Here is a 22,510-nt window from a genome sequence, read left to right as displayed (position 1 = left end):
TCCAGAAACTTTTTCCTAAGTGCTGTTTGGAAGCAGTCAACTGCAAGAGTAGTTCAGGCACAGCAGACAGGCCCTAGCAGAGCTTGAGGAGCAGGGAGAAAGAAGAGCTGAAAGAGAGAGGGCAGGGAAGAAGCAAATACGTCTTTATCAACTCTTACAATAACTGAAAGAAGCAGGGCAAAAGCATAGACATTTGACTTTAAAAGCTCTGTTAACTTCGGTTTTATTTCCAAAGGAAATTTTTCTCTACATCTTATTATTACAAGATCAGAGATGGTTCATGCATACTGCAGAGGCTGTGGTCACAAAGCACATTCACAATGAAAAACCATTTTGATTTCTATCTGCTGTCTCCTCGTCATACAGAGACACTATCAACACCTGCATGCAGACCATGGACCTCAGCCTAGCAGGACTCCCAGAGAAGATAAAAAATCTCACTTAACCTTCTCAGTCTCTGCTAGGAAGCTGTGATTTCCAGTGTAAATAGCAAAATGGCCTATGCACACTATTTCTGAAATCTGAGGACAGTGAGACCACAGAACTGTCTGATGCCTGGCCTGATATTTGCTATGACTTTCTATTAAAGATCCTCATTGGAAAAGAGATTGAGGACCTTCTTCCTGGGAGCAAGCCATCATACACAACACACTCACTTCTTCCTGCCAGACAGCTTCTCAAAGCCTTCTTTCTGCAGCTCCTGATCAGCACCACTCTGCTTACTTGCTCAGCCTATCACACACCATGACAAGAGGGACTATCTGTCATTTTCCCCCTACTTCCTGTTCATCTCTCCAGTTAGGTTAAAGCATGTCTGAAGGGTTACAGGAGCATCCTTCTGAGCCTTGGATGGTCCCCACCAGGGCAAAAAACATTTTCAGTCTAGTCTAAACTCACTGTATTATTTCTTATGGCCCCTCTTTCCAAGGTTGTGGCCTCCACTGGGCTTTGTGCCCAAAGACACTTTTTCTCAGAAAGGTGCAGACAGCAATGCCTGGATTTTCCCTTTTTATATCGGAGTGGCTCGGGGCTTGAAATGATTAGAGGTGATTAGTCTGACCATTAAGACATTTAGCACCAGCTTGCTAGCTGGATCCCATCTGATTTTTGTCAAGAAAAGCAAAGCAAACCCACTGTTTCAATGACTTAGAATGAGGTGCTGATTTATATTTATTTTGGTAGAAAATTTAAGCCTTTACAAAGAGGATAAAGTTCCACTGAGACTGAGTGACAGATCCTAACATAAGAAGCTTTAGCATTTTATTCATTTATAAAAGTGTATTTGTATTCACTCTAATGCATGACAATTCCAAATAACGATCTTTTTTTAAATGTGCTTCCATTGAAATATGTTAACGGAAGCCTGTGTTCAGAAATCCAGTATTTGCAACATATTTTGTGCAAATAGCTATCCTTCAAGGTTAATTTCTGTTCTTCAAAGGTGGGGAGACAGTTCTTACAGTCTTGTTAGAATGAGGCACTGAATGTGCAACCAGCAGAAAAAAAGAGGTTCAGTCCTGATTTCCCCTTGGTCCAGCTGTGACAATGCATTGACCTCAGTGCTGAAAGCCTAACTCAGGTTAACCAGATCTGCTGGCTTTAGTGAGTGTTTCCCTCGCAGCTGTACTAACATTGTCCAGCCATGTGCTCCAGCTCTGCTCTGTTTCCTCCTGCTTTTCTGGTAAGTGTTCTGTGGTTTATGACTGAATAAATATAAGGGACAAGTGCGAAAGGTTAAAATCTTTCATCTAGCTCTTCAGAGGCAAAGAGCTAATGTACTAACTAGCATCTCCATAGAGAAGAAGCATCTTGAGAAAAATGAAGAGAAAACAGGAGGAAACCAACATTTTGAAAAATGACCCACAACTTCAAAAGAGCATTAATCTCCCTACAGATAAATGTACTGAGGTTAGAGAACACTGGGGATGTTTATACATAAAGTGTTAGAACTTTTCAAAGCCAAAAATAGGAGTAATTATCTTTCTGACATTCATCTTTATTGTTATATTTGTTATTGAGTATTTGTGTTTCAAAATTTCCTCTGCAGTACCTAAACAGGTTTATGACAGACATTATAGGAAAGCTTAAGACATTTTAAATATAAGGATGTCAAAATATATATCTATAATCCAGTTGCAGAAAAACAGCTGTGTCATCTTTCTCTCTCTTTCTGTGTGTGTGTGTGTGTGTGTGTGTGTGTGTGTGTGTGTGTCTTAGATGCTGAGTTAGATCCCCACACTAATGTCTCCAAAACTTGACCGGAGGATGACATTTCTGTTTTGTAGCAGCTCTTCAGGTTGTGACATTTATTGTTGCTGCTGTGCTTTTTTCTCTGTACAGGGACAAAAACAACCTGTTTCCATTGTTTGCACAAAACAGAAGTGCTGGGTTTCAGTCTCTGACGCCTGGCCCCTGGCGATGGCAAGGCTGCCATGGGACACAGGGCTCTACTCTCTCACTTTTCAAGCCTTCAGAAAAAGCCTTGCTGACATGGATACCTTCCTGTGAAAATATCTGACTGGTGAAGCAGCCTGTTTCCTGTATGATAAATGAACAGCACGTACTAACCAGATCTAATGGCAGGATACGGGTGAGTGGCTCAAAATTGGTATAAGAATAGGAACAAATGGAATGGACTGAGGGATAGGAAAAATGCCCATTTGCAGTGCATTTCTTGTCACAAGAATAGAGATGAATTTCTCTAAGCATGATGATATCCCCTTTTGCCCCAGTGGTAGCATTTTTGAAGAGGGTGCTTCCATTGCAGTTTCTGACTCAATGGGATCAGAATGAAAATGACACCAGGCTTATTTAAAATTTGCATCCCAAATATTTTTTCTTTGCATATTTACACTGTTGATTGGCATTAGCATGCAGTCTGGTACCAGAGGAAAGCACAAACTAAGTTCATCAAAGATAACAAGTAATTCTGAGTAATGACTAAATGGCATTCCTAGATATCTACTCTTAAAAAAGAAAATGAATAGTTCTGGTTGTAATTACCAACACAATTTCCATACACTAAGCTAGCATTTATGAATATCGAGCTAGGCTCTAATTGACTATGTTAGCTATGTGTCAGTTTATTTTTCTAATGTAAAAAAAAATTTAGTTGTTATCACTAGAACTGTTTGTTAAAGTTGAAAGCAGATAAATCATTAATAGGGATGTCATATATTCATTATGGTTAAAATATATATCTCTGCTTGTCATTTGGATGAATCTAGTTTCTTTTCTCATCTCAGTTTATTGACATCACAGATGAAAAGAGCTTCTTTACTGCATTCCTGTTGTAGCTTAAAGCCTTTACAATTGTTTATTGATGAACTAGTATTTTGAAAATCAAGACTGCTGAGGCTTAAGATTGTAGTGACAATTACATGGTGTTTTGTTGCGTAGCTAACAATTTGCATGGGATTGATGATAGCTTGACATTAAGCAAATAAGGTATTATTATTGTAATTTACTTCAGAATTTTGTAGAAAACACTGCCTTGGTCCAATGCACAGATATCTATGACTGTGCTATGGAATCTCCTTCATGCCAAAATTTAACCACTACAATAGCTTTCACCTTGGTATTTGCAACTGCACAATGCAAATACAGATCTGCCAAGCCCTATCTGCACTAAGGCATGAGAGTATCTCCTTCCAGGGGACTAGTTCTGCTGCAGATTAACTATCAGTATTAAGGAGTTCATGCACCCAGCTCAGAGGACTAACCCTAGAAGACCAATTATGAGCGTGTGTGGCAGCATAGAAGCCTGAAAGATATTGTTGCCAGATGAACAGATTTTTTAATGCTGTTTTAGCATTTTTATTGCAGCCTACATTAATACCTACATCCTCACTAGGAAACAATTAAATACATTGCTTGTACTGAAGACACCTTGATAGACCACTGATTTTAAAGGAACATCTGAAAAGCTTGGCACAACAACAGAGAACCAGACAACGTGCTCTTCCTGCCATAGTCGGTACCAGGTGCAAGAATCTACTTTCGGACGTTCAAACACTGCGTACGCGTGTCCTTAAATTTACCAGTTGGAAAACAATTGTATTCAACACAAAAAGATATTGTGTGGCAAGCAGGCTAAAGCCCAGGAATTTTGAACTTCAATTCTTACACTGGCAGCTTTTCACCTGTGAGGAGTTTATGGTGCACATTAGAAAACATTTATGCTTTCTTGAGAAATTAACTTTAGGATTTGGTGCTACAACCTCAGGGCTATTCTTTATCTCTCCTAGCTGGATGAGTGCAAGAGAAAACCAGGAAGGCACTGTCCACTTCAGTGCTACTCACTTGGAGGATGATCTTCATCTTGCTGGGACATGTGCTTTGATGGTTCAATGGTGTGTTGGCAGCCCGACCTTCAGTGTTTCAAATTCTCACTGAAAGTCAACAGTTCTGATGTTGGTGAGGACATACAGGCATCTTGGATTCCAATGCACGTCCAGCTGCAGAAATACTTGGAAGTTAAATTGTCCATTCAGTGTATCTCTTGACCAACATCTTTATCAACATAAGCTTTGAAATACATCTTTCAGCTGAAACTGGCATGTGCTGGTGGCACACTCAGCTTAATAATGAGAAAATTAAAGTCTCTGGTGTCCTGACAGCCATCCAGGAACATAAACACACACATGGAGAGGGAAAATATTTTGTATTTTCTAATGCCAGTTAGTAGTGTGACATCCCAGAGACTGCCAGATCTAAGAAAATATTGCACACTTTGATAAACCTCATGCACCTACATAACCTAGTATTGCACTGGGGGCATGTATGAATTAATGATACAGATCTCACAAGATGAAATATGATGGTTGATGCTTTAACACACGAAAAAGATTATTCACTGCTGACTAAGTCAATAGATACTTTTTAATTAAGTATTTTTGCAAAAAGGTATCTTCCTTTCCCATCCCCACATTGTCTCTAAAAGCAATGACGGCATATCCATACTTTTCCTTCCTGTTATTCCCTATTGTGACTGTGCTTGTTGAATGCATGTTGATGAAATTTCTGTGTTCTGTATGAGCCACTGTTTTTTTGTTTTATCACTTAAGACTTTCAAGTATTATTACTTGAGTCAGAATGTAAATTTCACAAGACAGCAGTGGAACATTTGAACACCACAGACAAAATTTATTTTGTTTTATTTTCATTTGTGTTAAATTTACTCAAATTGCTAACTATTGAGAATGCACAGAGTATATGTTACACATCTATTTCCAAAGCATTGTTATTGTTTTCATTGTTAATGTTCTATATTTTAACCTTTCAGGAAAAAAAACCCCACATTTTTTCTTCATTTAAATCTGAAAATATTTGTCAATTTTAACCTAGAACAAAATCAAGAGATTTCTTCTGTCTGGTATCTTTCCCAGTTGACTCCATGGTGTTCTAACTGCAATGATAATGTGCCCTGTGCATCCCAAAACATCACTTGCCAAAGATCAGTGCAGTGGATTGCATATTCTGACTGGCCAAGTCACTTCGGTCATTGTGAGTTTCAATAACAAATTGTTAAACAGAAATAAATGAAACAACATGGGCAATATATTCATTGTGTTCTTTATCCTTATCGTTTATATATTAAAAACACATTGTTCTTGTAATACAGTGAAAGGCAAAAAAGTCCAGTGATGCTACACAGTCTGGGGTAGAAGCTGATGACAGCAATTAGGTGTGAAAGCCATGCTAAACCCAGAGGTGCAAGCATATGAAAGGAGAAGCTGACAAACTCAGCACAACCTGTCTTGCAAAAGGCTGGTGGAGAATGAAGAATCTTGTTGCTCATCTCCATGTCTGCTGAAGCATTTTCAGCAGGTACATGGCTATGGCAGGTACGTGTACAAAGGGTGGAAGCAGGGGCAGATATCCCAGGAGGAGCATACAGTCTGATATATACAGGCTGACTTGGAGCTGGGTCTCACAAGGGGTGTGAAGGACTACCAGAAAGGGTTCTGCAAGTTCATAAACAATGTGGAAAACATGGCCCCACTGCTGAGTGGCTCAAGGGAATTGGTGACATATGATGTGGACAGGCTGAGGTACTAGGTGCCTTTTTTGCCTAAGTCTCTTTTCCTTCAGAAATGCCAGGCACTTAAGACCAAAGGAGAAGTCCGGGGCTAGGAAGACCCACCTGTCGTGGTTTGACACGGAAAGATAATTTTTCCCGGAAGGAAGAGGTCAATTTAGATATTGACCAATTGAAAGTAGACACGCCTCTGAGAACACAGAGGGGTTGAAAGCAGAATTCCCAGGGGAACTCGCTCTCTTTGGTTCCGGTCAGCGTGCAGTGCAGACCTTCCCCCCCCAGCCACGAGCTGGGTGGGGGAGGGGAAGCCCCCATGGCCTGATGGAGGTAACTCCGAAGGGTGGAGGGACTGGAACCGGGCTGGCCCCTGCAGATGGAAGGGTGGAAGAAATCTGGGATGTCTCCATTTCCCCCCCCCAGAGTTCCTCTCCCGAGAGGGAGAGAGAAAGCCGCAAGGAAGGAGGAGCGGGGGGAGCTGCTGCAAGGTGCCCAGTTGTGTGGGAGTTGCTGGATGTCCGGGCATCGAGCCATCCTGGGAGTTCGGACTTTTAACCCTTCCTTGAGAAATGAAAGCTTTGTGAATTTTCCTTTCCCCTCCTCGGTTTGAAAGAGAGGAAGAGGGACACCTTGGACCCTAGGATGGGATGTTGGAAGGAGGAATTCTGGATGGGAGGGGGACAAGGAGTGGCTTTTGGCTGGACTTTTCCGTGTTAGCCACAACCTGAACCAAATCTTCTCCGTCAAGAGGGACTGTGTTTTGGGAGGATGCCAGTGAGTCAAGAGACCTGCTTCAGCTGAGAAAAAGACAAAAGTGGAGTGAACAGAGAAAAGGTTAGGGGGTTTGTGGTGGCGCCCCCTTTCCCTGGAAAGGAAAGAGAAGAGAAGAAGACCTCTGTTCTTGAGCCCTCGGCCCCAGGGGAAAATGGGGGGGGACTGTGGTCCCAAACAATGAAAACTGAACTGTTGTTTTCTCCCCTCTTGGCAGGGCATCCTTGAAAGGAAAAATCCTAAAGGCAGTGACCATCCATGCATTGGTGGTGAGAGCACTGTGCATGGAAAGGAGAAGGGTCACCATGGCAAACTTTTTCTCCGGGCGGTGCCATGTGTGACATGGAAACACAGGATGTGGAGCTGTGTTTCTTGGGGGGTCTGTGGCACAGGAGAGACTCTGTTCCCTCGATGGACTGAGTGTCGATTGCTTGGAGGATGGAAACCTGATTGGGGTCCAGATTGTGTCTCACTGTGGTTTGTTGGAGTTGGGTGGTGGGGGGAGGAATGTTTTGCAAGGTTTTCATTTGATCTTTGTGTGGTTTTTTTTCCCCCTTCTTTAGTTTTCTCTTTTCTTTAGTAGTAGTAGTTTAATAAAGTTTTTTTCCTGTTATTAAGCTTGGGCCTGCTTTGCTCTATTCTAGATTCCACTTCACAGCATTCAAGGTAGGGATCACATTTTCATGGGGGCACTGGCATTGTGCCAGTGTCAAACCATGACACCACCCTAGTGGAAGAGGAGCAGTTTAGGGAGCAGTAGAACCAAGTGGATGGTACTGCAGGGGCCTGACAGGCTGTACTCATGAGGGAGCTGGCTGATATTGAAAGGACATTCTTGATTATCTTTGAACAGTCATGGCAACAGGGAGAGATTACTGAAAGAGAGAAAATATCACTTCTATCTTCAAGAAGCCCAGAATAACTATCTAGAGAAATACAGGACAGTCAGTTTCGCCTTAGTCTCTATCAAGGTTTAGGAAAAGATCTTCCTGGAAAACATTTCCAAATATAAAAAGGACAAGAAGGTTATGGGGAATAGTCAATGAGGATTTGCAATGGGAGGAACATTGTTTGACCAACCTGATAGACTTCTACACTGATAAGACTGCTCTAGTGGACAAGAGGAGAGCAGTGGACACTGTTTACTCTAAATAAAGACTTCAAGTCCTGTAATATCATCATGGCCAAGCTGACAGAAAGATCAGACAAGTGGACAGTGATGTGGATTTGAAGGTAGCTGAATGACCAGGTCCAGAGTTTTGTGATCTGTGGCCCTAAGTCCAGCTGGAGGCAAATCCCTAGGGGCACAAGTCACGGGGCTCAAAACTGGGGCCAATACTGTTCAACACCTTCATTAATGTCCTTAGTGATGGGGCAGAATTCACCCTCTACAATTTCACAGATGATATAAAAGAGAGGAGTGGTTGATACACCAGATGGTTGTGCCACTGTTGAGGGACTTTGGCAGGAAAACAGGGTAAATACAAATCTCATGAAGGGAGAGTACAGAGTCCCACACACAGAGAGGAATAATTCCAGCAGCAGCAGCACGCACTGGGGGAAAGACGATGGAAAGCAGCTTTGCCAAGGAATCACTTGGATTCCTGGTGAATAACAAGCTGTCCCTGAGCCAGCAGTGCACCCCTATGGCAATAAAAAGGTCAAGAGTGTCCTGGGCTGAATTAGGAGGAATGTTGCCAGCAGGTAAATTATTCCTCCTGTGTATTCAGTACTGATGGACCCACACCTGGCATGCTGGGTTCACTTCTGGGCTGACAGATTTTGACTTTCTAGAGCAAGTCCAGCTAAGGGCCACTAAAATGATGAAGGGATGGCGGGATCTCTCATATAAGGAAAGGCTGAGAGAGATGGGACTGCTCAGCCTGGAGAAGTCTCAGGGGTAACTTATCAATTTATATAAATATCTTACGAGAACAAGTGAAAAAGACAGGGCCTGGTTCCTGTCAGTGGTATCTGATGAGAGAAGAGTCAAAGGACACATTAAACCACATGAAATTCCATCTTAACATGATAAAACATGTTTCTACCACAAAGGAGGTCTAACACTGGATCAGGTTGCCCTGAAGGGTTGTGGATACTCTATCTGTGGAGAAATTTGAGATTTGACTAAACATGGGTGTGCAATGGGGTTGGACCTGAAAGTCAGAGAATCATAGAGTGTCTTGGGTTTTGAAGGGACCTTAAGTATTGCCTAGTTCCACCCCCCCTACCATGGGCAGGGATGGCACTCACAAGATAGATTTCTCAGGGCCTCATCCAACCTGGCCTTGAACACTTGCTGGAGTGGTACCTTCTAACCTCATCTATTCTGTGATTCTTAACAATGGATATCATCTGGCTGGTCCATTCCACAGATTTAGGGATGCTTTTTTATTTCATTACCACCTACAATGGGTTGCTTTTATCAGATAAAATTGTGCAACTGGATTGTAACTGGAGGTTACACTTCCAATGAAGAGACTGATCAAGATAAGGGAAGGAATCAGCCATGACTTCCAGTTTAATCCAGTGTCTAATATATCACCTCACTTGGCGTCAGTCAAGAGACACAGTCTATCCCATGATTTCACAAGGGCAGTCAAACAATGGTCACATCATAACAAATTAGGAGAACTCTGTTGGCATTGTCTGTGACCTTAGCTCACCCTGTGAAAAATAACTTACCAAAAGGGCAGTAACCAAAGAGCCCAGCTCAGCAACAAGAGCCCTTTATAAGAAACATGGACAGGGTTAGGAATGAGGAATTGCAAGGCAGGACTTTCATCACAGTAATTTTGCTGGACTGCTCCACAGGGAGCCATAGAGAGAGCTGGGGAGTCTCAGACAGCAGACATTCCAGGATCCATAAGTTTATAAATACTTCCCCTGAACCAAAGTCCCTATTCAGAACACAACTAAACTTTAGGAAAGTCTTAAATCCCATTTTATGTGGCTTAGGACCATTTCTTATTAGAGCTAGGAAGACTAGATATAAATCTCTGTCCAAAACAGTAATCCTCTTATATTTCATTACTAGCACCACAAGCCTCTGTGAAGTGGTCTCTATCAGAACCATAATAACACTGAGTTGTGGCTAAGCTCTCTATCCCAAGTTCAGTCACAGCAAACCCACTAACACATTAAATCTGTGCCTGCCTTTGATTTATTAGTACTCCCTAAGCCTTTCCACAGCCAGGTATGGGTCTGAAGCAGCTGCTAGCAGCTGAAAATGAAGGTAAAAGATATTCTAGCATCACATCTCTGCTGTGCCTGACTATGGGAGCACTTCATTTCAGGCCATGTTATCTTAACAAGCTGCTAAAGATAGTTCAAACTAATCTGTTATTTTGCCTTCTAGGAATTGGATAATGTATAACTCCTGGCTGAGAGCTGGTAACTGGCTACAGGGGCTCTTCTGTTCCATCTATGGGAAAACTCAAGCAGCTGAATGAATTCAAGCTGATTTTTGTCCTAACACAATTCCTACGTGCTCACATGGGCAATTACTGAGTTGCAGGTGTTGGCCACTGATACATGAGGAGCAGCTAAGGTCAGCTTCCAACTTTCTCTTCTTGGTTCCTCCATGTGTTCTGATCTGCTCAGCAAGATGCCAACCCTATTTCTTCCACTGGGTTGTGAAATTTGCATTTAAGCTCCAAGGACAGCTTGACTCAACTAAACTACTTAGGTTAGACTAGTGTCTTTGTCTTTTTGTTGCCTGGGGCATGAACTGTCCTGTGCTAGGACTGTCTACACCTACGCAATAGCTCTCCAAAAACAGATGCTGCATTTAAAAAATCTGAAGTTTGTTTCAGCCTTTGCTACAGGCAGGAAAACTCAGGTTTTTTGATGGTAACCTATGAAATGGAGGACAAGAACACAACAGTTTGGTACTTCATCTTCTGCAAAGTCAGTGCATATTCCTGGGAGATGGCCTTTCCACTAGTCACTTTTGTCTGTACCTGCTTAAGACTATTACTGCACACAAGTTGCCATTGATGTACATTTATTTGCTATTCATTCTCCACATGCATATTACTCCCCTCACTTTAGCATGCATACGAAATTTTGTTTCCAGCAAGCAAGCTGGTTAAATAATAGCTCTATACATATATATATAGATATAGATATAGATAATTTTTTTTATAAATGGAAGTTTGGAATATGCTTATCTTCCTTTGAAAAGGACAGTAGAGTAGAAAATAGTATTCTGCAAATTAAGATCAAATACTTAACTTTTTTCACACAAAATTTGGTATAAATTATTTTGAAATTGTTCTTAGCTAAAAATGCCCCTGAGCTCTGCTGTTGCACTCATCAGCCATGTAACAAATACACTGTTGACTTGTAGCCATGGCTATTTGATGTTGAACTTTTAAGAGGGTGCTATAATATTCTACTTGCTTCCTGTAAGCAAATAACAACCTGCAGGAAAAAAACAAGGATCCATGTGGCATTGTCCGTGTGCCTAAAGTATTTCTCCTCAGTTCCAACAGCACCACACACAGGTTTGTGTTGGTGAATTTGTTCCTACTTAGAGCTCAGTAGCTATTTTTAGAATGATCGCTGGATTTCATGACTATTTTTGTTGTTAGAGAGCCATCTTGTGGTGCATCATTTTAGTAATACATAATAAAATAAATTTTAAATACCCCCATTGTATTACAGTTCAGAATTTGTTGTTTGTAAAGGCTCCGATAGTTTTGCATCTTCCATGTTTCCACTCTTCTCAAAACTCCTTTTGAAATGGGAATAACCTGATCTCAAATTGCATTTCTGATTCATAGCAATATTTGTTAGGGCCTGGGGAAAAGGACATATTTCTCGTCCTTAAAAAAAAAAAAAAAAAAAAAATATTTGGAGTGCAAAAAATAGCTACAAATCACAGCACAGTTTTATCCCTTCTTAACACCCAATGTACTGTTCAAAGCAGAAGGCAGGTGGTCTAGCTCTATTAATGAGATATATGAGTTTTTGCAGCCACAAGACTTATAAAGTATCCTGGAAACTCAAATAAAATTTGTTGTCACTGAAGTTATATAAAAAATTGATTTTTAAAAATAACAAAAGTACACATGGAAATGTCATCCAGGATGCTGACAGGTTACAAGGGTTTTCCAGTGGCAGGGCCTTTTGACATCACACTTTCAATTCCCATTTTCAAATCTGCAATTAACTGAAAAAGATCAACATAATTGAACTAGTCAATAAACCAAATCAGAAACATCTTTGAATTTTGGCAGATTCCTCCTTCCATACGATGCAAATCCTTGCACACTGTTACATAACAAAATAATGCAGCATGCAAAATATCACTGAGCTTCCAAAGAATCAGTGTTTGAAGGAAAGAAAAGAAACAAGTCCTTTGATAAACAGAATGCCTCTATGCATTGAAAATTCCCCCTTGCATCTTTGAATGAGACCCTAAATTTTTTTCCTGTATATATATAACTGTTCTCTTGTCCATTAATAAGCTGTAATTATCTATTGTCCTTTCATTGAAAGGAAAAAAGCACCATGTAGCCAAAGATCATTAGTGGTCCACCCTCTGCTATCAGTGAAGTCAGTGAAAATGAAAAGGTAATTATAGAGGGTTTTTAGAGTAATATATAATGACTAACATATTTTCCAAAATCATTCAGGTTTAACTTCTAAAAAAAACCCCATGGTATTATTCAATTGTTTCTGCAGGACTTATTTAGTTAATCTCCTTTGCTCATCTTGTCTGATATTTGTTCCAGGTGGCCAATAGGCTTTCACTAAAAGTAGTCACAGGATATGGACTACTTAAAAATCAAGCTGGGGGCAGGGGGAAGCCCAAGGAAAAAGAGTCAATGACAGGGTTAACTCCAAATAACAGAAGAGTCTGTAATAGATTAGAATATTTCCTTTGGAAGGGACCTACAAAGATCACCTAGTCTATCTGCCTATCGAGAGAAACTGCTTCAGTGCACAGACTGGAGAGAGGGCAGGTGTGAGTCCCAAAGCAATGCTGAATGCTTTTAGCCCAGACTTTCTCTAAGCAAGTGATGAACTTGGAAGTGAACCTATGAACACAGGCTGGAAAAGTATTCTCTGTTCTTTCAAATTCCCTAAGAGTTAGGAATTAATAAACTGAGCAGAGATATCTACAGACCTCATGCTGGCATTGCCTTGTACCTTTCTGCATCTTTCAAGCATATCTCCACATGCTTTTCATGGCATAGCTATGAAAGAAATTGAGACTAGCATTCTAGTAATGTCATTCCTATTGATAAAGTCACTTCCATTTCCCTTTGCTCCTTCCTCCTAAAACATAGCCTTAATATTTGATTTCGAGATGATCACCTACAATGAACTTTCAGCTATTCTTTGCATCCCTCATCTACCAAGAAAGAGAGTAAGCAAGATCCAATGCAATTGGAATCAGCTTGATCCAATCCAATTCAGACATGCCTGAGATGACCCCTAAAGAGTTAATCAGAATACAGTGGACAGCACAGCCAAACTACATGCCAAGACCAGGTAGCCTGCTGAAGAATACTCAATGCTGGCAAAGACTGGAACTGGTAATGACTCCTAGTTATACATGTGTCTCTTCTGAATCACAGTTCTTTGGACTCTGTAATTGCATTTAATTAGGTAATGAGGTGCTCTCTGTAAAGCAACTTGTATTCATTATGCTCCCTAGTCGATCTTTATGTCATATTTAAACCATCCAGGCGAGGATTCTGTATCATCATCTACACAATTGATTTTTAAAAGAGCATTGAAGTACTTTAATGACCCCTTTGGAACCTGCTCAAGGCACCCAGCTCTGACAGGCTGGTGTCAGCTGCATTTCAAGACCTCTTCAATCTAACTTTAATTCTACATGGTGTGTACACTGGTCGTCCTGTGAGAATCATAACCTTTTTTTTCAGAGTGTGCTTTATTATATCAAACCCTCTGGAGAATTCTAACACTACCATATCAATACAACTGTCTTGTTCCAGAACCCACAGTTCACTATGAAATAAACACAACTGTTTCAAAAGTTCTACTTTCCGTGAAACAACACTTCTTGACAGTTTATTCTGTTATTGTTAACAAAATTAATTTTATTTTTTTTTTACTTTGTATGGGATTTTTTTCACATTGCATGGGATTTAAGCAAATAAGTACATCTCATGTTTCCTTCCCTTTCTCTAAAATAATGCTGGAAATCCTCACTGGTATGTCCTGTGGTTTCCAAGTTAATTTGAAAATTAGTGTTATTTAATACAATTTCAAGAAGAATTTTACAGCACATGAATCATTGATATAAATATATTTCATTTTAAAAGATGTTTATATATTCTCCTTTCTACCTTCCTCAGGTAGAGTAAATGTTCTGTCCCATCTGGAAAAGGAGATGTTTGTTGTGGTGATCTTGTCATGATTGTGATAAAGAAGACACCTTCCCTACAAATAAAAGTCTCAACCTTGTAACTTGGGCAACTGTGTGATCAGACACAAGTCTGCTATTTACACATAAATTTCTAAACAGTGACATTCACTAAGCAGGTCCTTTGGTCAGACTTGGCATGCATAGCTGAAAAATAATACCATTAAATAACTGATGGTTTTCAGGAATTTACAATTTAAAGCCTTGACCCCACATAGCTGATCACTGGGGCAGGCTCTGTCCCAGTGTCTCTTCCAAACCCCAGACATCATAAAAAGCTGCTTTTCTGTCAGATCCCTAGAGAAAGAAATTATGCAAGCCATTAGAGTGTTCCCCAAATCATTCTCATTTTTACTTCTGGGAAACAAAACATGGGCTACAAAGTGGACCAGATGAGCTTGACACTTCCCACCTCTTTTGACTCTACCTAGTGAATATTACACAGTGCTGCCAGTGTGAATGAATAGTGAATGCCAAGTCTCTTGCTCCGAAAAAGGAGAGGAAATCTGCAGCAGAGAAGACTGACTGGATGGCCCCAAACCTGGCAGTGGATGTGGAAAACAAGGGTTTCAGAAACATGGATGAGAATATCGTGCCTGTTCCACACAACTGGTAGCAACCTGCACTTTTCAGCCAGTGGTTAAAATGAAACACTGATGGGTTATCACTGTACAGAAATTACAGATGGAAAAAACTAACCTTCCATTAGTTTAAATGGATGTGGGATTTACCACTGAAAAATAGAACACTGAGAGTGTTTTGATTAATGTTAAATTTTCTGGATCATAATATTGTTCTGGGGTATATGACTTACACCTTGCAAATAAAAAGGGAAGAAAGCAAAAGTTGAACATACAAGGGGTTCATGGTTTCTAAACTTTGTTTCAGAATCTTACCCATGCTCTTACCATGACATTGCTCCTTTGGGCTCTCTGTCACCTAAATATATGTTCTCTTATGACAATCTTTACATGAAGTATTAATAGAGAGATATTTTATAGAAGTGATAAATCTCTTCACCTAGACTACTAATTTTCTTCATTGCATTGTTTATTCAAGCATTACTTTTTTTTCCAGACTTTGAAAATAATGTGCATACAGCTTCATTCTTAGAGTCATTGCACTGACATAAAGAGAAAAATTGCACTTTTGCAATTTTTTATCTAAATCTTCCCAAACTTTTTGATAATACTTAGTTCTGCTTTTCAACATTAGTTTCACATCTTTATTATTCTTTCTACTGAAAAATGGTCTACTTGAGTCAAAGGAAAAATGAAATTTCACCTCTTCTTCATTAGAAAAGAGAGAGTGGTATCAAACACACAGTAACAATGACCAGGCTTTCTGCATACTGCATATTTTATTTCAATGTTTCATTTATCATAATATGCTAATATAGACAAACTATCTTTAATTCTATTTCTTGTCCCATATTTATGTCTGAACTAGTCACAGAATCACAGAATGTCCTGAGTTGGAAGTGGCCCACAGGGATCATCAAAGCCCAGCTCCTGGCCCTGCACAAGATAACCCAAGAGTGATATCATGTGCATGAAGAGCACTGTCCATGTCTGGCTTGGTGCTGTGACCACTTCCCTGGGGAGTCTGTTTCAGTGCCCAGCCATCCTCTCTGTGAAGAACTTTTTCCTGCTATCCACCTAAACCTCCCCCAACACAACTTCATGCCATTCCCTCAGATCCTGTCACTGGTCAGCACAGAGCAGAGATCAGTGTTTGCCTCTCCTCTTCCCCTCAGGAGGAAGCTGTACACTGCAGTGAGGTCTCCCCTCAGCCTCCTCTTCTCCACACTGAACAGACCAAGTGACCTCAGCCACTCCTCATGCGGCTTCTCCTCAAGGCCCTTCACTATCCTTTTGACCCTCCTTTGGATGCTCTCTAAAAGCTCAGTATCTTTCCTATATTGTAGCTCCCAAAACTGCACACAGCACTGGAGGTGAGGCTGCCCCAGCTCAGAGCAGAGCGGGACAATCCCCTCGCTTGCCCAGCTGGTGATGCTGTGCCTGGTGTTGCCAAGGAGAGAGCTGGCCCTCTTTGCTGCATTGCTGGCTCATGTTCAAGTTGCCAGTGACCAAGAATTCAAAGTTCCTTTCCCTGGCACTGTTCTCATTCCCCAGGCTGTACATTCATCCAAGGTTGCCCTGCTCCAGCTGCAGAAACCAGCACTGGTCCTTGTTTAACGTCATACAGCTTGTGTTGAACTTCATATAGCTGTCCATCTGGTAGAACACAGAAATACAGGTTTGTCAAAAACAGTGAAACCACAACTGTTTCCATGAAATTTGATGCAGTCATGAACTTCCATTTGTCTGTGGATAGGTGACTTACATGCTGTAATTTTTCTTGGCATTTCATTCTTAAGAGTTACTTACAACTATACTAGACAGGCTTGTTTGTTTAAAGCTAGAAATCTGCATTATTTTTTTTTTCTATTATAACCAAGCAGAAAAATCTATTCTTCTGCTCCTGTCTGTCCTTAATCTGCAGTTTCATGTACAGAATTAGCAGGTAATTAAATATATTAGGAAGGATTGACTGTTAACTGTAAGAAACCAGCTCTTCCCATGTTGTTTATAAAACAATAGCTGTCGCATTTAAGATGATAATGAGCATCAGAGCTGAAGTGAGATTATAAACTTTTAAGCGAACCTTAATTACATTTTTCAATTTTCAGTAATTGCCTGACAGTAAATCCCTTCTATGCCAGTCAGACTAGAATATGACAGGCCTTTTTAAGTGTACTCCTTTCTTAAAACACTGCAAAGACTTTTTGCAGGATTTTCTTGATACCTTTTATACACCATGTCAGTAATTGAGGACTCAAAACTAAGTGGACAAGGAAATGCTTCTCTTGACTAGACAACATAAGCCCTATACCATATTTTTTAGCTTTATTCTCAGTTATTTGGATTACAATGGGAGGCAAAAGGTCTTAAATTCAGTTTGATATTATGAATAATTCACATAATTCCTCTAACTCACTATAAAAGAGACTGTAACATTTGCTGCAGTGGATAGGCAGCACCTAGTGGTCTTGAAATGCATAAACAGATCACTTTCTTAACAGTAAATTCTGACTTTCTCTGTGATCTAGATCTTCATCTAGAGTGAATTTATCCTTTACTATTTCACAGAAAAATACAAGGAAGAAAGAACTCTTGAGTTTTTAAAAGTTATTGTTTACAATAAAGGCAACCCATATACAGACCTCATGCTTTATAAAAAAATCTTCTACTTCTTGTAGTGAGCAAAGTATTTTAAAGTCTTCATCTAGTTGTAATCCTTCCATATTTAAATCAAGGCCTTCAAGTTAATCACAATAGTTAGCAATATTGATTATCAAACCTCAGAGTTTATTTCTCTTTTAATGAATCAAAATTTTGAAAAATATCTAACAACAGCTCTCTGAAATCACTCATAAAATTGCAGAATTAAAAGTAAGGAGAAAATCTGGTCAGACAACCTTATTATAGCAACCCGAGCTCCATAAAATTGCATACTTCAAAGGTTTGTTTCACATTGTATCATATTACAGTAGTCAGAGATTATTGGATCATTAACTTTAATTTTAATCTAGGAATTTGTTTGTAGGTCTGTTTATCTTCAGAATTTATTTTTTGCACTTTACCAAGTCTCATTTCAATAGCAAATATATTTTACTTGGAGCATTGCTAGAAACAGGACTGAGATAGATATGCTTGCATCAAGAAAATTACTCTGTAAAATTTTTTGTGTATTTCAGAACTTTATTGGAAACTTCAACCACAACAACAAAAAAAAAAAAAGCACCAGTTTGATTTTATAAATGTCAATTAACATTTTTCTGTGGACCAAGAAATCAGCAAAATATAGTCCAAAGACACCCTTGCACTTGGGATGGGGCCCTGCTTACCTTAACAGGACAGACCAGAGTTCCTATGGCAGACCACACAAACCCATGGCAATAGCTAAAGGTTATCAGGTGTTTTGCATCCCCAGATTTGTTGAAAAATGAAGGTTGAGTGTCTGTTTCTTCTGCTTACTTCCCGTTCTCCCAAGAGTCCCTGCATATGTAGAAGTTAATTTGGTTTCCAAGAAGATGTGGAAAGCTGTTCACTTCTGCCTGAAGATAGGCATGGATTACACATGTGAAGCTGTTCCCTATGTGTTAAAGACGTGTTAAACTAAAACCTACTCAGAAGTGACAGTGATCAGAATGCAGCCTATTAACCCTATTAACACTAATGGTGCTAGTAAGAAAGTCCCTCCCTCACATAAAATCCTTTTATTGTTATTGTTCAAATTCAAATGTACAACCAGGAGGCCAAACTCCTGGCCTAACTGAAATAAATGAGAAGACCTGCTTAAAACTGATAGTACAATAAAGAATTTTCGAAGTTGTTTACAGTAGAACTTTTCCTAATTTTTATTTTCTTTCTTGTTGGATTTAATCATACTCAATTTGACATGGTGACACTGGATGATAAATATTCCACATATGTAAGGAATTTCTCAAAAATTAGGCTAATAAAATTAAATATGAGGAAATAATGCTAGTATTGATTTATAAAAGGAGAAAAAATACTAAGGAACTAAAGTGGGGTGTGACATCACTCAAAATTGCTAATTTTGAAATCTCAAAATGGGTTCTTGGCCTAGGTAGAAGTCTCTTTCTGTTCACTCACACAGTGAATAAAATATTCAAGCCTAGAAAGGAACAAACATTTAAAAGGAGGTTTCTTGCTCAGAATAAAAGCTGTTCAAAGAGCACATATAAAACTCACATGGGAACTCGCATGTAATAGTCACATGGGAATCACAGTGGACCACTGAACTGCAAGGGAAAAATATTCAGAGTTGATGAAGTTTCTGAAAACAGGAGAGAAATGGTAATTGCTTCTTTCGGAAAAAATATAGAAGAGGAAAAAAAGAAGTTGCAGATAGATATCTTTTCACAGGCTCATGCGGTAAAAAGAGGAGCAATGAAGCTAACAAAAGCCACTGACTTAATTTATATTTGATAAGAGATTGTCTGAGGATATTATTCTGGGAGGGACAATCTGCATTTTGCTATGCACCTTGAAGAAGCTCTAAAAAACTTTGAGCTCTCTGGGGAAAATGTTAGCTATACCCCCGTGTTTAGCATTTCTTTCAACATAGGTCAAGACTATTATTTCTTGGATCACTCTTCTGAAGTGCTATAAATTTTCCAATGTACTATAGCAGAAGCCTTTGGAATCCCACTTGTAGACAAGTCTGGCATCATAAGCTTCTAATCCCCGTCTTGTGTTCATTTTGACTGCCATTATCTTAAAAATCTTCTTGCCACCCTTGCCAAAACAATATATTCCAAGCAGTTTATGAAGAAAATCCTCAAGACTTAACACATGAGATAACCACCTAAAATTTTTCCAATCAGTCTCAAAGAGCGCACAGCCAAAAATACCAAGGCCTCACTTTCCCACCCGTGGACATAACAGGATCCCTTTAGATGTGCACTGAAAAGACAAATAAATTATAACAGTAACATAGCTCAGATGTGATGGCATAAGTATTGCAGAACAGCCTGTGAGAAAGATTGATTAAAGAGACACTCAAATTAACTATACTGTTGTAGTCAATTGAGTAGCAAGATTCCTTCCACTGGAACAGTGACCAGCCAGTCAATATTCCATCAATATCCTTCAAGCTTAGAGAGATTGGGTTTGACAGCCAGAGAAGCTGATCTATCCAACCATCCCTGCTCTGCCCCCACTCTCTCCAAAGGAATATTTCATGTATTTTCTTTTAAATAATTCTCTTGAAATAAATTCCACCTGTATCAAATCTAGAAGAGCACAAGATGTAGCAGAAGGCAAAAACAACCTGCATGAAGAGTTTAGGCCTGGGGCATGACAGATAACATATAGGGGATATATCCTAAAGGCTGTAGAGTGAAAATTCAATGTACAGACACAAAGTGACATCTCCAAGCAGCTCCCCACATTGAACCAAGCCTCCCTTCACATTTCTAAACATAAACACATGTGCTGGCTGCCCTAAGAGTGTCTAGGATGCAGAGGAGGGATGGAAATTTTAGCTACAGTTTGCCCTAAGAGCACAGCTGAATCATGAATTAAAATAGCCCTTTTTTCCATACATGTGCTTATTAATCAAATGAGAGGCTTGGCGGTTTGGGGACTTTTTTCCCCTTCTGTTTCTTTGCTTTTCAAGAGGATAGAAGCTGTTTTTCTATTCATCCCTGCTGCTGTAGCAACCCTGTGTGTTCTACTCCAACCTTTTTCCTGCTGGCCAATACCAATTTAATTTGTAATGAAAACATAGCAACTCAGACTACACTACCTACTAGCACATCGATTATTTTTCAACAAACAATTACAAGGAAATCAAAATCCCATGTCTTTCTCTGTTTTTTGAGCTAGTTTTTGATTGGGGTTTTTTCCCCCATGTTCATCTTTTATTTGTGTTTATAAATGAGTTGAAGTGCACATCAGGATATCCATAAAAGTTGTACAGCTTCACCAAAGCTTTTTATATAGTAATATGGGTATATTCTTATGTATATATGTTGGTAAGATTCTACTGATGCACATACACTTATACCTCATATGTACAGGCTCTCATTTAGGGAAAGTGTATGAACCACACCAATATAAATCTCTTTATAAAACTAAGAGCAGTTACATAGTGAATGGTGACAGATACTGAAGGAAAGGTCTGGATTCCAGGAACTAGCTAACACGAAAAATATATGCATGCTTACCGAGATGACCCCACCAAATAGCCAAAGAGATAAAAAGGAAGAGTGGCAATGGCTGGCAAAAGACTGGGGGCACAGAGGAATACATTTCATGTTTGCAGATTCTCTGCAGCTGTGGACTAATCAGGGAAATGCTCTTACACTGAACAAATGATGCAAACCACTCAAGACTATGCAATTAAAGCCTGGAATTCACAGTTCAGTTCATTTACTGAAGGACTGAAAATATTAATGTTGCTGAATATCTGTGTGCAGGTACAGGAATAGGGTGTTCAGCAGAGATTTGCTTGACCTACCTTGTTTGAAAGTGAATTGGTAGCACACAAAATAACATGTGGAACTGAGGCTACTCTAATGACCAATAAGGAATGTGCAGGACCAGCCTACAACATAACTAGTGGCCTGCACCCTTCAGGAGAAACAGGAGTCTTGAGGATATATCAGAGTTAGAGATTTGGAAGAACATTATAATTCTATAGTATGGACCTAAGGGATAAAAAACCCAACTAAAACCAAAAGGGTTATCTTGTTATGATGCTGTATTTGGTAGATTAATTCACTCTCAGTGATGAGTTGCCCCTTCAAATACCTAATTATAGTATTACATATAACAGTATGGAGAGGGTGGGGTGAGTGTAATGCACAAGAAATGTTGGGATTTTTATGGTCTTTGTTTGCTTTAAGGTTTAGACCATTCTACTTGTTCAAAGAACTGACAGTTTTTCTTGTAATGAAAATTAGTGGCAATTAAGAAAAATGCCACTAACTAGAACCACCTAGTTCTAGTTCTAATTTTGTTTGTGTTTTTGGTTTTTTTTTAATTTGCTTATTTGTGGGTTTGTGTTTGGGTTTTTTCTATTTTTGTTTGTTTGTTGTTCTAGGAAACTTACCCTCACTATCAAATAGCCTCCCTTGGGCAAGAAAATTAGCTATTGAGAAAATCATTCCTGTATGGCAGTGGTTTCCTAAACGTGCCTGTAGTTTCACATTCCCTTGACAATTTTTCTTAGCTTAAAAATGGTAGTGAGAATCTAGGAAATAGGACCGAATGTTCTCACATCTCCACCAGCTTTGACTGTTCATGCCTCTCACATTCATAATACTTTATCCTACAGGTAAATTTCAGATTCTCTTAAAACCATTAATCCTTCCTATGTCTGGAAGAGAAGCTGTGGATGCTTCAGCCCTGCAAGTGCTCGAGGCCAAGTTAAATGGAGTTCTGAGCAACCTGGTCTAGTGGAAGTTGTCCCTGCCCACAGCAGTGTGATTGGAATTAGATGATCTTGAAGGTCCCTTTCAACCCAGGCCATTTTATGATTCTGCTACATCTGAAAAATCTATATTCTCTGAACTCTAGGTCCTCAGAGCTTGGAGAGATAAGAAATTTCCTCAAAAACTACAATGAACAACACTGATCCTGATGATTTTTCTCTCATATGATTTATTACACTACTTCTACAGCTGTATTTTCCTTTGCTTGGAATTTGAATAACTGAGCTGGCACAGGTGGTTGTTATGAAAAGGTCGGTGCCCAGGAGCA

This window comes from Lonchura striata, chromosome 2, assembly GCF_050655825.1.
Source record: "Lonchura striata isolate lonStrDom1 chromosome 2, ASM5065582v1, whole genome shotgun sequence".
Classification (NCBI taxonomy): Eukaryota; Metazoa; Chordata; class Aves; order Passeriformes; family Estrildidae; genus Lonchura; species Lonchura striata.
Note: the sequence above shows the minus strand (reverse complement) of the source record.